Here is a 16,228-nt window from a genome sequence, read left to right as displayed (position 1 = left end):
TGCATACGGAGAACCCAGCGCTCAATTCGAGCACATACTTTCGACTTTGTAGAGTAAATACACTCAAGCGGTTTATGATCCGTTAAGAGCTCGAACTGGCTTCCATAGATATAAACATGAAACCTTTCGCACGCCCATACCAAGGCTAGAGCCTCCTTTTCGGTCTGCGAATATCTGCGTTCCGTATCGCTTAAACTCCTACTCGCGTAAGAAATAATGCGCATCTCACCATTTTGTTCTTGTATGAGCACGGCTCCGAGTCCAACTGGACTAGCATCTGCGATTACCTTAGTCATTGCCGACTTGTCATAATAACCTAAGGTTTCCGCATTGGCAAGACGACGTTTTAGCTCATCGAACGACCTTTGTTCATCTTTTCCCCATGTGAACGTTGCATCTTTACGAGTAAGTGCACGCAGCGGAGCTGAAATAGTAGCTAAGTCAGAAATAAATCTAGCACTATAATTAACAAGACCTAAGAAACTACGAACTTCTGCTGAAGTTCTTGGCTCACGTGCTTCAACGACAGCTTTGACTTTGACATCTGCTGGCCCAATACCCCGACCAGACAAAACATGACCCATGAACACTACTTTGGACATATTAAATTCACATTTATCATTGTTTAAAGTAATACCTTTGTCTCGCAGTACCCTAACAACATTTTCAAGACATTTATCATGTTCAACCTGGTTACTAGCATGTACAATAATATCATCCATAATGTTATGAACACCCTCACAGCCCTGAAGGACTTGTTGCATGATATTTTGATATAATTCAGGGGCACAACTAATACCAAACATAAGGCGCTTATACCTAAACAACCCTTTATGAGTTACAAAAGTAGTTATTTCCCTAGACTCTGGTTTTAACTCAATTTGGTGATAGGCCCAAGTTACATCAAGCTTACTAAACACTTTACTAGAGTTCATATCTTGCAATAGTTCATCTATTGTTGGAATCGGATGTCGTACTCGTTTCACAGCTGTATTAGCTTGGCGCATGTCAACACATAGTCTGATGTCATCACCTAAACGTTTTGGCACGACTACGACTGGAGAAACCCATTCACTAGGTTCATTGACATGTTCAATTATATCTAAATCTAAAAGTTCATCTAACTTCTTGCTAAGTTTATCACGCAGATTAAACGGTACCCTCCTCATAGGCTGAATAACGGGTTCAACATCTGGGTCGATAGGTATCTGTAACTGAAATGATTTCAATTTACCAACTCCTGTAAAACATTCTGGATACTTGTCCTTAATTGTTCCATGTTCACTAACACTGTGAACAAGCTGCAGCACACCTAACTGTTCTGCTGTATTACGACTTAACAAAGCCTGACCTTTGCCTTCAATAACAACAAATTCAATATCCTTTAAAGTTCTATTGTTACATTGTACAGTAGCTGTAAATATTCCAGCAATTTTCAATGGTTCCTCACTACCATATGCGAATAAACTCTTTGTAGACTTGGACGAAACACATTTCACACGATTATCTTTTAAATAATTCCATAAATTTATTCCCATGATGTTACATGATGCTCCAGAATCAATTATCATTTTCAAATTCACATTCCCTATATTGACAACAATATTTTCACACACAGAATTTATCTGATTTACACCGATCATGCTGAATACATATTCTTCATCATCCGTGTTATTCTGTGGTTGTTCAACAACTTGACGAATCTTTCCGTGTTTTGACTTATCCTTAGTTTTACAAACTTTATCAAAATGACCAACAATTTTACACTTCCTGCATTTCTTTCCCCGAGCCGGACAGCTTGGGTCAGTCCTAATGTGACCTTCACGTCCACAACTGTAGCAAGTTGCTGTACATGTAGACTTGTTACCCGAATTAAAACTTTTGTTACCAGAATTAAAACTGTTCTTTCCATAGTGTTTACCTTCTCCGGCACCTTCCGGCAATGTGAAGAAAATGTCCTGAACATTCATTCCGGCTGTGTGCAATAATAATGCATATTTTTGATCTACGTCTGTAACCCCTTTTCCTGCGGCAAATAGTTGAAACGCCCGAAGCCATCGTTTCCAACGTGCAGACAATCCTGTCGAGTCAGAAATGTCAAAGTTCTGAATACCGCTAACATCTGGTAGTAAAACTGATCCCATTTTGTAATACAACCTTTGATTATCCTCGTCGCCAATTTAAATATACTGTTTGTGGCTAGCACATTCGGATTGAACCTGATACTGGCTTACAAACAAACACCATTGAAGGTACATCATTTATTACGTAACCGGAAACTCAGCACATTGTATATATAACAGTACAAAGGGAGACAAGCAGTTCACATACATTGTTTCAACATATAACAGAGTTATCTCTCTTTCTATACTCATATACTAAAGTATACATAGCAAACACTACAAATACATGAGCAGTACCAGGAGCGTAGCTGGTAATCAGTCAAATGTAGGCACCAATCGGCAGGGGGTCTGGGGCCGATGAAGGCCCCCAGCAGGTCCAGGGCAGAGCCCTGGTAGGGGATTCAGGGAGCGAAGCCCCCGACGGAAAACGGTTTTCAGCATTTTAGCTGCAAAATTTGATGTGCAAATTATAAATATTAAATTCATTTAACCATAATAATTATAATATACATGATGAAAAGTTCGAAGAATTATGAAGAATTCACCATAACATCTTACTGGTGAATTAGATAACGCAGTACAAATCGGAAACATGAAGAAAAAAATATTTACACTATAAGCATTGCCCAGCGTAGATCAGCGTATCCCTTTAATTAAGCAGTACACCGTTTGGTATTTTCATATCTATTCTGTTCTGATTGATATACACGTTTAACTTAATTAACAGTACATGTTGTGACGATCCTTCATTAAAAAAAAATTAGGCACGTAAACACTGAGATACTATATAATAAAACTATCCTTTTGGCTAGACAAAAACCATCAATCTTTTGATTCTTTAACCTTCATTCTAGCCACACAAACACATACACACATAGTCGATGCCTAATGCAAAAGTTCTTTTCTGTTCATACTATCGTTACAAAATTTAAGAAATTCGTATTTCTTTATATCCTCTACTGTAAAATCCCTACCTGCTTAGGAATTTGAATAATTGTGGTCATTACACGCAGATCTGAGAGTACTCAAAATTACTGGAAGCTAGTTGTATGATTTTAAACATCCAGTGTCAAATATTTATGCAAGTTCAGGACAAAAAAAACTTTCAATAAATACAACAGGGAGCTAGGTCCTGTAATAGGTGTCGTCCAGGACGAAGGTCTGGAAATTTGAAAATGCCATGCATTGGAAAATGAGGGACTATTGGAAAGGAGCAGACATTTTCCCTTTCAGAAGACAAACTACGAACTCTTCAAAAAGTGGCATTCTCTCTACAACTAAGCATCGGATTTATAAAGTTCCCATTCTGCCCAGGCGTGACTGCGTATTTATATATCCTGCACAGCCTAACGGACGACCAACATTGGCAAGTCGGGTGCATGGAGACAAAGTGGAAAGCTAGTTGAAAACTAACAACAACTAATTAAAAAACGCATGTGTCTAAGTTGAGGTTCATTCAAGTTTTTGTTGATAGAAATATGATCTGAACCAAAGTTCTAGTTTATAGTTTCTATATAAGGTAAAATCATAAAAAACATTCAACTCTATCCAATATTCCATTCACTAAGAACGAGAGGCTAGTGTACACATGCCATTCGATAATCAAAGAGTTTTGACAACTCCACTGGTGTTCATCTACAGAACCTCACTGGTGTTCATCTACAGATAACGTTGTTTAGTTTTTTCTTTAATAAAAAAAAAACATATTTTTGCAAAAATTATGTGTAGGCACGTGCCTAAAGTGCCTAACGGCAGCTACGCCCCTGTGTACCAAAAACATGACACGCAAGTAAAAATGTAGTCAACGATAATGCCCTTACGTAAAATTTAATATAGTGCAGCAACATAAGTGATGAGTTATTTTAAAGTAATATTTGAAATGCTTGTGTCTGATAACAATTAGACTTAGTATGGATTATTACATTAGGTTAGACAGGACACTTTATTAAGAGACAACAACCCAACCAAAGAGTTGAAAAAAACAGCAGTAGGCCACCAATTGTTCTTCAGCACAGCAAGAAATTCCCGCACCGTCAGAGGTGGACTTCAGCTGGCCCCTAAACAAACATGTGTACTGGTTCAGTAAAAATTTATGCTGTTTTTAACTTCAAACTTCTCTCGAACCGAAGCACTGACTATTGGGTGGATGGTACCATTGGGAGGGGTTATCAGTTTACCAGCGGCTGATTGGTAGTATGAAAGACGCTAGCTGTCGTATACGCAAGTTCAAACGTGTTTTAGTCGCGCGATCTGTGTTTTTTTTTTTTTTTTTTTTTTTTTTAATTTTCATTTTTTATTGAAATCTGTACATTTGTTAGTAATGAAAACATCGAATACCGGTACCTTATCCCAGCCTCGTTAATGTTAGTAATAGATCATGCAAATATATATGTGTTAGTATTTGTTAGTTCATTTTACAAAAAAATATATCAGCTGTAGTTACAGTATAATATCGCATTTTTTATTTGCATTAAAAAATAACATAATAAAAGTTCAAAATTAAGGACCACAAATAAATGTATTCATCATATTAGAATAATTGTTTAACAAACGTACAGATATTCTAAGTTTTTATAGTTTTTTTAAGAATGGAGATTTTGAGGAAAAATAAGTTAAATAAAATTTAAAATAATAAAAAAAGAAAAAATTAACACAGAGAAAAAAAAGAAAATAAATATAAATATAATGTTCTGATGAATATTTTTGATGTAACTTTTTTGTTGGTTCACAAATTAACATTCTATCATGTTTTTCACATATGAATTATAATAGGACTTTAATTACAATCGAACAAATGAGTAAATGGAATCCACAATTTCTTGAAACTCTCAAGCTTATTGTTTCTTACTGCTATACACTTCTCTAAATTATAAAGATCTTTTAGAACTTTCTTCACAGCATGAATTGATAAAACTTTCTGGAAATATCTTGTATTATAAATATATTGTTTAAGACACAGAAAAATCAGGTTTGAAATTTCACCCTTGTATACATGTGAGACATCACCAAACAAAAAATTCTTTTTGGTGAATGAAATACTTATACCATTAGATAAAAACCATATATCTATTTCTTCTAATAAATTCTGGACATTTTCACAATTCCATAGTACATGTTCTATAGTTTCTATTTCTTCCTTACAAAAATTACATAGCTGACTATTTATGACATTAATTTTACACAAAAATTTGTTTGTAGCTAATATTCTATGATTTACTCTAAACTGTAACCATTGTAATTTTGTGTTATTAGTAACTGCAAAAGGAAGTTTGAAAATTTCTCTCCATTCCAAGTCATTAAGTTCCAAAATTTCATTCCACTTTTTCTCCCCATTAGGAACCACTTTAGGTAAATCTGTGTTACAAGGATGTCCGCAACCAGATTTAAAAGATGTACTTTAAGCCGTATTAACTCTCATTTGTATTATAAGGTCAATTAACATAACGATCTATAAATGGAAAGATGAAAATACATTTGGGTACATATACACTAGTAGCGCAAGTCAGCATTCAGAGAGGGAGACTGCGCTAATTTTCCGATATTTGTTTGGCACTAAAATATTCTTTCATTCCTTTCTAAAATTGACAGTATCACTGCTGCATGGTTGTACTTTAAGTTTGTATTTCTAGACCATTAGAATTTCTTAACAGTATTTTTTGAAGATACTATATTCGGTGCCTAAATACGACGGTGAACTGCATTTATTTAAAACCAAACCAAAATGTTGAGGTAAGTGCAAATATTTTTTTTCTTCTAGAATCAGTTTAATTTATTTAGGTTTGTTTTTGTCTTTAGGTGCACAAAATTTACAGCAAATACAATTTGTAGCATTGAATCGAAACAGTCTTTAACAGCAATGTATCAGTCTAGAGCTACATCTCGATTTAATAGATATTTGTCAATTTGTTGACAAATCTTCAGTTTATTTTTCTAGCCTCTTAGACTTTATTAATAAAGAAAAATTCTCAAATTTGATCAAAACTGATGTTGCGGGCATAAAGAATGTTTTTGGTATTATGCTACTCTCTGTTACACATATGCTTGCATAATATTGAAGTGGCAAACATGGGCTATATAAGGTAGACATCATTTAAGGTTACAAGGTAGTCTACATTTAAGCAATACATATCGAGAGTATGCTACAGCAGGTTTCATTTGTGTTCAAAATAAGCATATCTTAAAATGGCAAATATTAAATGTTTAAAAAGAATAATATCCATTACAAGTTTACAGGGGTTTTTGTTTTAATAAAAAAAAAAAACGAAATACTAAGAACTAATAGAGAAATGGTGACAAAAATTACAGATCATCTCCTGATACTTTTTTGATACTTTTCGTTTTAGAATGGAGGATGTTGTCGATGGGATGAAGGATGAATCCTTCCAATTCAAAGACAACCAACACGTCCAATTTGCCAATGACACAGACAACATTTATCAGGGCAAAGGCTTGTGTGAAAATGGATCCGCCAATAGTGGCATGGATAAAACCAGAGCAGAACTGTCATATCAATCCTGTCATGTTGCACGCAAAGATGTAAGAGAAAAGAAAGACAATACTCAACCTGAGGAAGGGTCTCAAAAGATAGTGTCCGTAAATTCGTCGTTTGATCAAAATGAAAATGAGAGGTTAAAATCTGAGAAGAAAGGCTTGTATGACAATCAGTCCCGTAGAGATTCAGGACAGTGGGAAATTCCGTCTGCAAGTGAATATATAAAAATGCAGGATAGTGACAATAATGATGTTTGCGGTAATGAACGTTCTTCAGATAAAAGGGACAGCCAGGAATCTAATATATGTACAAGTGTTCCATCTTTGAAGACACTAAAATACCCTGTTGTTTATATCAAGGGACAAGGGTGGTTCGGCATGAATGATGTAGTCCAAGAAAAGGTTCTAATAAAGTTTCCAGATGATACTACGACTATCAACACAGCCAAATACAGTTCTTCAATGATAGACAAATCCAGAAAGCAACCATCTACATCGGGGAATTGTTTACCTATATTATTCCGATGCGCATGCCTTTACTTCTGGCAGATATTATAATTGCGTTTAGCAAAATATATGAGAATATTTATTGCTTTCTAAGTGGTTAGATGAAATAAATTTGTTTACATTGATTCATAATGTTTAAGATATGCATAACTGCCGTATGGTGTTATGAGATAATAAACAATACTGGCTCTATTATAAACGAGAAATAACTTGATGAAGAGAATAAAATAAAATACTTTCTATCCATGCACAATGATGCATCTTCAGTGCAGATATAAAATGTCTGTTAACTGTAACAAAGGAGTTAGAGAGAACAAGACTATATGAGATAAACTCGGACATTGCTATTGTTATGTTATAGACACAAGGATTTTGTTTGCTGTTTGCCGTTTCTTTTCCTGAATGTTATATGCAGACCTTTATTGATAAGCAAACAACTTATCGCGCAAAACGATAAATACGGCATCTACTGTCGATTTGAAATACCATTATTCATTCATTATATCACTGATAACAGCTGCAATTGTTCTTTAAGATACATGTATAATTGTTCAGTTAATTACATAACACATTAATCCTTCCTACAGGTATTTCATTCGTTTAACAACACAACAATATCAATTTACACATGCTAAGTTAAACCTGGAGAAGTATTCCTTTGAAGTTTACCTTTTACCCTAGTCTAATATTGCTCTGCCGTCGAACGACTGTTTTGTCAGATAAGCTGGTGCCTTGTTGCTTGTCTGACAAAACAGCCGTTGGACATAAGAGTAATCTCGGACTACTTAAAATTACCTCAACATTTTCACTTTTTACTAAAAACGAAAAATAAAAATTATCAGTCTGTTAACAATATAAGCCAACCTCCTTGGTCTTTTGATGTGATCGCCTCAATTGCGAGAGGTCAAGCGCGCGATCTCAAGCCAGATACAACCAAAGTCTTGAAAACTAGTGTTTGCTGCTTTTCCGAAAAGTATGTGCCATTTAGGAGTAAGCGCAAATAATGGTTGGCTCGGAGTTAGAATAATGTTTCAAAGTAGGGTTACATGTCTTCCAGCGGATTGTTTCTCGTATCTGGTAAATTAACATGTTAAAAATTCGGCTGTACGGACCAGTGTAATGCAGGGTTCATATTCAAAATGGGTTTCGAAAAAAAAGATCATATGAAGACCATATATTTACTTTGAATAGTGTCATTAGAAATAATAAGTCAGTATTTGTTGCATTCATCGATCTGAAGAAATGTTTTGATTTTATTGACAGAGATATGATGTATACAAACTTTTGCTGAATAAAGTTGATGGGAAGTTGTACAATTCTGTTAAAAGTATATACCAAAGTTCTGAGTCCTGTGTTCGTATCAACGGTAAACTAACATCGTGGTTTTGCTGTAAAACTTGTGTGAAACAGGGAGATAGTTTATCGCCGACACTCTTCTCTATATTTATAAACGATCTTGTCAAAGAAATTTATGACCTTAATCTTGAGGTAGACTTACTTGAAACGAAATTATCATTATTGTTGTATGGGGATGATATAGATAATAGGTATTAATAAATACAGATAAATCTAAATGTATGCATTTCAAAAAACCAAGAAACAAAGAAACTTATTTTGAATTTACAGTTGGAAAAAACAAATTGGAGAAGTTTGAAAATTACAAATATTTAGGGATTATATTCGGTCATAACGGAAGTTTCATAACCAATGCGGAGGGAGAGCACTAGGGTCATCATATCCAAAATTCATAACAATAAAGACTTCGGATTTAATGCCTACTAAAAACTGTATAACTCGTGTGTAGTTCCTATCTTAGATTATGCCTCAAGTGTTTGGGGATACAGAAAATTTCAAACAAAAGACAATATTCAAAACCGTACAATACGATATTTTCTTGGTGTTCACCGTTTTGCGCCTACTCTCGCCCTACATGGAGATGTTGGCTGGATCCCAAGCCAGTTTCGAAGATGGATAAACATGGTCAGGTATTTGAACAGACTCCTCAACTTTGAAGATGATCGCATAACGAAGGTCGCCTTTAATGCAGACCATAATCGTTGTACCGACAACTGGTGTAGCGAATTGAAAGACATTCTCTGTAAACTTAATTTAGAACATTATTTTGATTCAAAAACTGCTCTTCATTTAAAAACTGTAAAATTAAAAATTCAGCGCCTTTATTCAAACATGTTGAATGATGACATACAACAAGTGTCAAAACTTCGAACTTATATAACTTTCAAATCTACATTTAATCAAGAACAGTATGTAAAACTCAATTTAACCAAAGTCGAACGCTCGCATTTAGCACAATTCAGATGCGGAATATTACCTCTGAGGATAGAAAAAGGACGATATATAGATGAAAGACCAGAAGAAAGACTGCAAATTTTGCACTGCAGACGTGACCGAAACTGAAAATCATTTTTTACTAGACTGTACATTCTATTCTGATATACGAGGACATGTGTTTGGTGAACTTTTATTAACTACTTCCTTTATATCTATGGACAATAAAGAAAAGCTTATTTTTTTTAATTATATGTCATACTCGAAAACTAGCTAAATACATTGTACAAGCATATACCAAAAGACGCAATTCTGTTTACTAATAGCTCATATGTTTATTATTTTTTTTTTAAATTACATTCGTTAACTAAAAGATAATTTCATGAATAATTTGTTTTATTCACGAATGTGTTTTATAATTATTTAATTTCATTTGAGGTGATTTATAGGTCCATTAGGCCGGGTGTATAAATATTTTTCATATATTGTATGTTTATAATTTGTACATATTTACAAATGTCACTATAATACTTATTGTATTTATATCACATAGATATGATATCGTCATGATATATTTGCTGCAGGACTTTTAACACCAATGCGTTCATCCATCTGTGATAAAACGATAATTTGCGAGAACTTTAATTTGCAGTGTTCCAAAAAAAATATAGAAAGAGACTTTTTATGCATATAATAGTTTTGGAGGCTAAAATCACGACTGATCATAATTATCTTTTACATCTTGAAAGGATTATTGCCATATAAACGGGAGGTTTGAATAGCCATAAAAACAGGTTCAATTAACATTTTTTTATATAAAATGTCCCGTACGGAGTTTGAAATACGGCAGTTGTTATCAAATAGTCTGTTTCCATGCAAGTTGGCATTTGCTTTTGTTGTAGTTCAGAGTTTCTGTTGTTCCGTTGTTTCCCTCTGTTTTAGTTTGCAACCCGGATTTGTTTTCGCTTAATCGATTTATGACTAATGAACAGCGGTATACTCTACTGTTGCCTTATTTTGATTGCAATTCATGCTCGTCATCGCACTATCGACGGGTATGATTTAATGAAAAAGTTCATCACCAGTTTAATCATTCAATTTTTTCACTGACTTAGGGATCCAAACAATGGAAGAGAGAACACTTCAACGTCTTGCGGTCAACATTTAATTTAACCCAAATAATATGTCGTTTGAAGACTTGGTGATGAGTTGAATTACTTAACTAAAGATTTTAATTGTTGAATTATGAGTCAGTTAAAATTTGCAATCACAGCTTGTTTGAGAATACGTGACACAGAGATAGATAAATGGAAACTATATATTTTCTTTCTTGCCAAGTATTTCAGCAATATTTCATTTTTTTTAACAGCCAACGAGCAACTGCAAGTATTTGACAAGGTAAAAACCATCTGTGAGCATGTGTCTTACTGCTTTTATTTCTTATGCAACTGCAAAAGCGCTAATGTGCAGAAACTGTACATGTGTCATATTATATTGAAACAAATATTTCAAAAGCCATGTACCAACCACCAGGTTCCCAATCTACTTGTTTCAAGTCAGGAGCCTGTCGTCAAGTCCTTGTCGTCGTTTACGATTTGCTAAAATTGTATTTCGTTTCAATGAATATTATTTTCTCATGCATACTCTAATGGAGCCGTTAGTTGTGAACAAAAAACAGTTCATTCAGAATTGTGTGCTAGCTTTTAAGGTATCGACGTACAATGCACACAGTTTATTCAAGCCTTGTTTTTTTTTATTTAGATTGTAATATTTGAAAATTTACATTCTTTTATCCATCAGAATGATACGCCCTGCTACGGTGACATCTTTTAATTCTGCAATATTGTTGTTTCTTCAATTTTACTATTCTAAAACTATTCTTGGTTTGATTGGTTGTGCGTGTTCATTTATCAAAATGTTGTGCGTCTGTTTTACAGGTACGTTTATATGTAACACGACCGTTATTTGTGAACTTATACAAGAATAATTCACAGATTTGGTTTCAAAATTTAGAATGTATATGTATATATTTAAAATATATTATTTGTATGTCAATGTTATTGATTGCGTGAAATTTATTGAATTTTTATTGGTCGTTGACTAAACTCGTGCATGTTAACTATAATTACATTAGATGTATGTTTCATTATAATACGTTATTCTGATTGGCTAAGTGCACATCACGTGTTATTACTTAAGCAGTTGCATTACTCAATAAAACTGATCATCACACACGTCTCAGTCATTACAGCTGAACGGACGTGCTGGGCCAGCTCTCCTTTACCCGCTATCTTCGATGAGGGTTTACTTTTAGAAGATCAACTACTTACTACTTTAGATGACAAAACCCAATCCAACGCTGTACAGTAAAACGTTGTAGTTGCCGTATTCCTGCGTTAACATGCACTTCAAAACCAATTGTAGATGGGGGAGTGTTATGCCGTTGTACGTCCGAGGGCTGTATCCTAGGTGTTAGATGATTGACTTTCATTTCACTGCCTTACGACTTTGGTCCTGATAATGCTTCCTGAAATCTTTAGCACTAATCCAAGACTCATCTACCAGTACTCCATCATCGAGGTTAGCAAGCTTTTGAGCTCACCAAACTGGCCCTGAAAGCAGTCGTTGTGAAGAAATAACATCAAAATAGTCAACAAACCAAAAAGAACTCACCAAAACCAAGATGGCGACCTCCAAAATATCGTCCACAACTTGTTCCTGACCGATGGCACAAAATTATTTAAACGCCCACCAAACGCCTTCGGGCACCGAGCCGACCGTGCGAGGGCTGTATAGCAGGTCAAGGTCGTTAAAAACTTCCATTTGTATAAAACTTATCATTAATGATAACACGAGGTCCCACAATAAAGTGCACAGGTGAATTAAAAATAAAAAAAATGATAAAATTCGAGTTTTCATAATCCTAGCTAAAAAATGTAATTATAAGTATTGAATGCTTCTTTTTGTAACTTCATAGGGTTGTAAAAGCGTTGAACGTGCGCACATTTTTAGAAAATGTACTTCGGTCAACGCTTTTACACCCCGATGAAGTTACAAAAAGAAAGAAGCATTCAATTCTTAAATAAGTTTTTTTTTTTTTTTTTTTTTTTTTTTAAGTTTTCTTCAATATGAACACCGATTTTTGTTGTAATTACACTCATTTTTTATCAGACCTGTTACGTTATTCTTTATTCAAGCACCACAAAAGATCGTGCTTTATTAAGAAAATTCATAATTTGTTACCATCAAATCAGTACTTTTTTTAATCAAATTGATGTATTCAATTTGAAATGCTGAACTCATTGCGCATAAGGGAGCTACCATTTGATTTTTATGGGGGGCTAGGATGAAAAATTTTGTCCTGCATTTTTTTTTAGTTGTAATCTCTGTCCTGTCTTTTTATTTTTCACTCTATTCGGTCCTGCCTTTTTTTTTTATTAGTTTATCCTGCCTTTTTTTATCTAAATTGTCATCCTGCCTTTTTTTTGTGCAAAGTGTCTCATCCTGCCTTTTTTTTTTACTCAAAACTCCTGTCCTGCCTATTTTTTTCAAATTTCATCCTAGAGCCCCCCCCCCCCCCCCCCCCATAAAAATCAAATGGTAGCTCCCTAACGTTATTCAGAAAGTGTGTGCATGTGTGCAGGTTTTTTTTTAATTTCTTTGTGTCTTTTTTTTTATCATTATTCATTATTTACAGTACCAATCTGAGTTTATTTCAAACAAGTTGATCGTCCCTGTTTCTTTCACTGTTATACTGGCCTATGTATTTAAAAGGGGGAGATTATGCAGCCACTAAGCCTCCATGGTACATCTAATGTGAATTTACAGAATCCCTAGTATCATTGATAGTGGTTGTCCTTTTTGTTTTTGTTACAGGTTATGCTTCGGTTGTTTTCACTGGCGTAGATGTCGTATCATAATTTAGCACAGAATCGTCCAAAAAAAATTCGCATATTGATTTTCATTTTTTCGGCAAAAACGCTTCCCTTTTTTTTTGTTTGGGAAAATCCTGGATCCGTCCATGGTTTTGTCTTTTTCAAATTGTTTCATATTGTTGTTTTTTTTTACAGTAGTATTCATTGTATGTTGTCTACATTGCAATACATAATCTGGTTATGTAATAAATAGTCCATCAGCTGGTAGGGCAAAATTTCAATTCTGTGTTACACCCCAGGGTACCACATTTTTTTTGTATAAATTTAAAGAGTAATATCTGAAGAATATTTTAAGAGGTGTTAGACTTCTGAAAAAGTGTCCAAAAGGGGTTAACAGGGGACGTATTTAAGGGTATATCAAAAATTTTGTTTTGCACATATTTACAGAAAAATGTAAAAAATAACCAAGTATTCAGTACTATTCTTTTTATTAAATGGAACACATCATATCTAATTAAAACGCAGGCTAATTTTTAACTATTTTTTAAATCGTAGAGGACCAAGAAAAAAGGGGGAGGGTAATTTCAAAAAGTCATGATTTTGAATGAAAAGAAGCATACGTACTAATTTTCTTGATAAAATGGTATATATTTTTTTTACATTGAAACATAGCGCATAAAGTAACTAAAGGCTGTTGAAAAACATTTAAAAGTGAGACACAAAAACATAGAATCCACGACAAACCCAAACATAAGCAACCAGAAATGCACGATTCTGTCATGTATTTATACATCACATTCATGAAATAACTCTCATATTAAAACACACAAAAATGTCAGGGTTTCTAGATCTTTATTTTTTAAAATTGTTTTCAACAACCGAATCACCACATTTTAAGGTCACTCAGAAGGTCAATCCATAGAATCATCATGAGTTTGGTGACCTGCATCTACCGAATTATCATTATCATCATTTACATCATCTTCGTCGTCATCGATAGCAATATCAACGATTTGATAATCCTTATATCTACAAGCTTTCCAGCATTAACATACAGCTATCTGTTCAACACAGTGTTGAACACATGAACATCTTTTGTTGGCACAACCAGCTTTACATGAACAGCACATCAGAATTATCAAAGCATCTAACGCTGGTGGTTGGTCTAACCAATTGATACTGGTCAAAGCGTTCTAAACGATCCAACCATAGCTGTTTGGCAACAGACCAGTGATGTGTTTAAAAGCAGATTTCCAAATCTTCGTCTGAAAGTTAGCTTGTTTAATGTGTCTTAACATTGCATCTTTTGCATTTCAAAACGTTCCGATCTTTATTCATCTATATTTTTAATTTCGTAGCCATATATAGAACACGAAACCTCTCGAGTGTTTGACAACTCTTCGCCAACCTCTTCAAAGGTTTCACCAAGATGGAAAAGACCATCTGAATACTCCACATAACGTGTCAAAAAGGCGAATGCTTTGCTTTTTTCCTTACAAGACAAAACACTTACTGAATCATAACCTGTATTGGCGTGAAATCCTGGTAGTTTTCTACAAACATGCTCACCAAATTTCGCACACATTGATTGCACATTTGATAATCTGCATTTGGAAGATGTATCTGTCAGACTAACAATATTAGAATTGATATGCAACTATGAAAAATACTTCCACATCAGTGTCAGAAGGTTTTTTACAATGGAGTCGTAACCTTTGTCAGCTGCATGTTTTTGCATTAAGAAACATTTTTATCGGCTTCTTCCTGTTTGATTATAAGCTATTTCATTTTAACATATATTTTGTGGCACATACTTCCATGTGATACAAATAAATCAATACATTCAAGTGTAAATCTATAGGATTGTTTAATCTTTTCCAAACCAAAGAATTCAACAAGAGCAACTTTGTTTCCCCCAACTAACAACCATTTCTTCCATTCACAAGAACACGATTGTGGTGTTCTAGAACTTATTGTACTGATAAATGCCCTCCCAAGGATCTGCCGTTCTAATTTCTTTATGAATATGGTGGGATAATAATCAGTGACAAAATCAATGCGGGACCTCTTTTTGAAACAAAAAGGATGATTTTTTAAATAATAATTGCCAAATCGAAAAAAGTGCTTGGTATCCTAGTAATGAATTGAATAACTGTCATGTCATCAAATTCCTAAGGAATGCCCTTTTCTAAAAGACCACCTAGGACAGATTTTAATTTTTCATTACATGTGTACCATCAAAGTTTGCAAGAGACATTGGAAGAGGACATAATTCAAACTGGAGAATGTATCGCAAAACCAACTATCTTGTCTTGGCTATGACAAGCAGGCGACATTTTTTTGGCATCTGTTCTCAATATTTTGTTGTTCTTATCAGCCATTATCTGCTTGCCTTTTATTTCCTTTTTAAAAATTTAAGCAATGATTTTCTTTTGAGTGTTTTGAAGATATCGGTTGACTTTTGAATGAGCCGTTCCGTAATAAAAATTTCTGTAGCAAATTTTCCCTTTTCATACGCGTTTAGAAGGTCGCACATTAATTCCTAAGAAGCAACAGAACCCGAGAACAAGCCATATAACTGCTCAGATGTTTGGATTTGACCAGCTTTGCAGTGTCTGACACAATTTCAAAACATCAGTTTCGTCTCGCTTCATTCGAATTTTTCTGAGTTCTTTTTGGGCGGATGTTTCAAGGTTAACCATACCTACCAAATGTCGACATTTAAGGATATTGAAGCTCTTTCATGTGCATTTAGCAACCAATGTTTATCAGAATCTTTATTTAAACTGAAACCAACAAAGCCATTTTTGTTGGTATCTCTAAGAAACCTAAGAAAGTAAAAAGTATTACCAAATCCCACAACTGACTATTTGACGTTCGTTAAAAGCGATGTTTGTCGATTGAATGACTTAACAATCTTAAGCCAATCACTACATAGCTAAA

This window comes from Mytilus galloprovincialis, chromosome 1 (assembly GCF_965363235.1).
Source record: "Mytilus galloprovincialis chromosome 1, xbMytGall1.hap1.1, whole genome shotgun sequence".
Taxonomy (NCBI): Eukaryota; Metazoa; Mollusca; class Bivalvia; order Mytilida; family Mytilidae; genus Mytilus; species Mytilus galloprovincialis.
The sequence above is the reverse complement of the archived record's forward strand: the minus strand, read 5'-3'. Positions refer to the sequence as shown.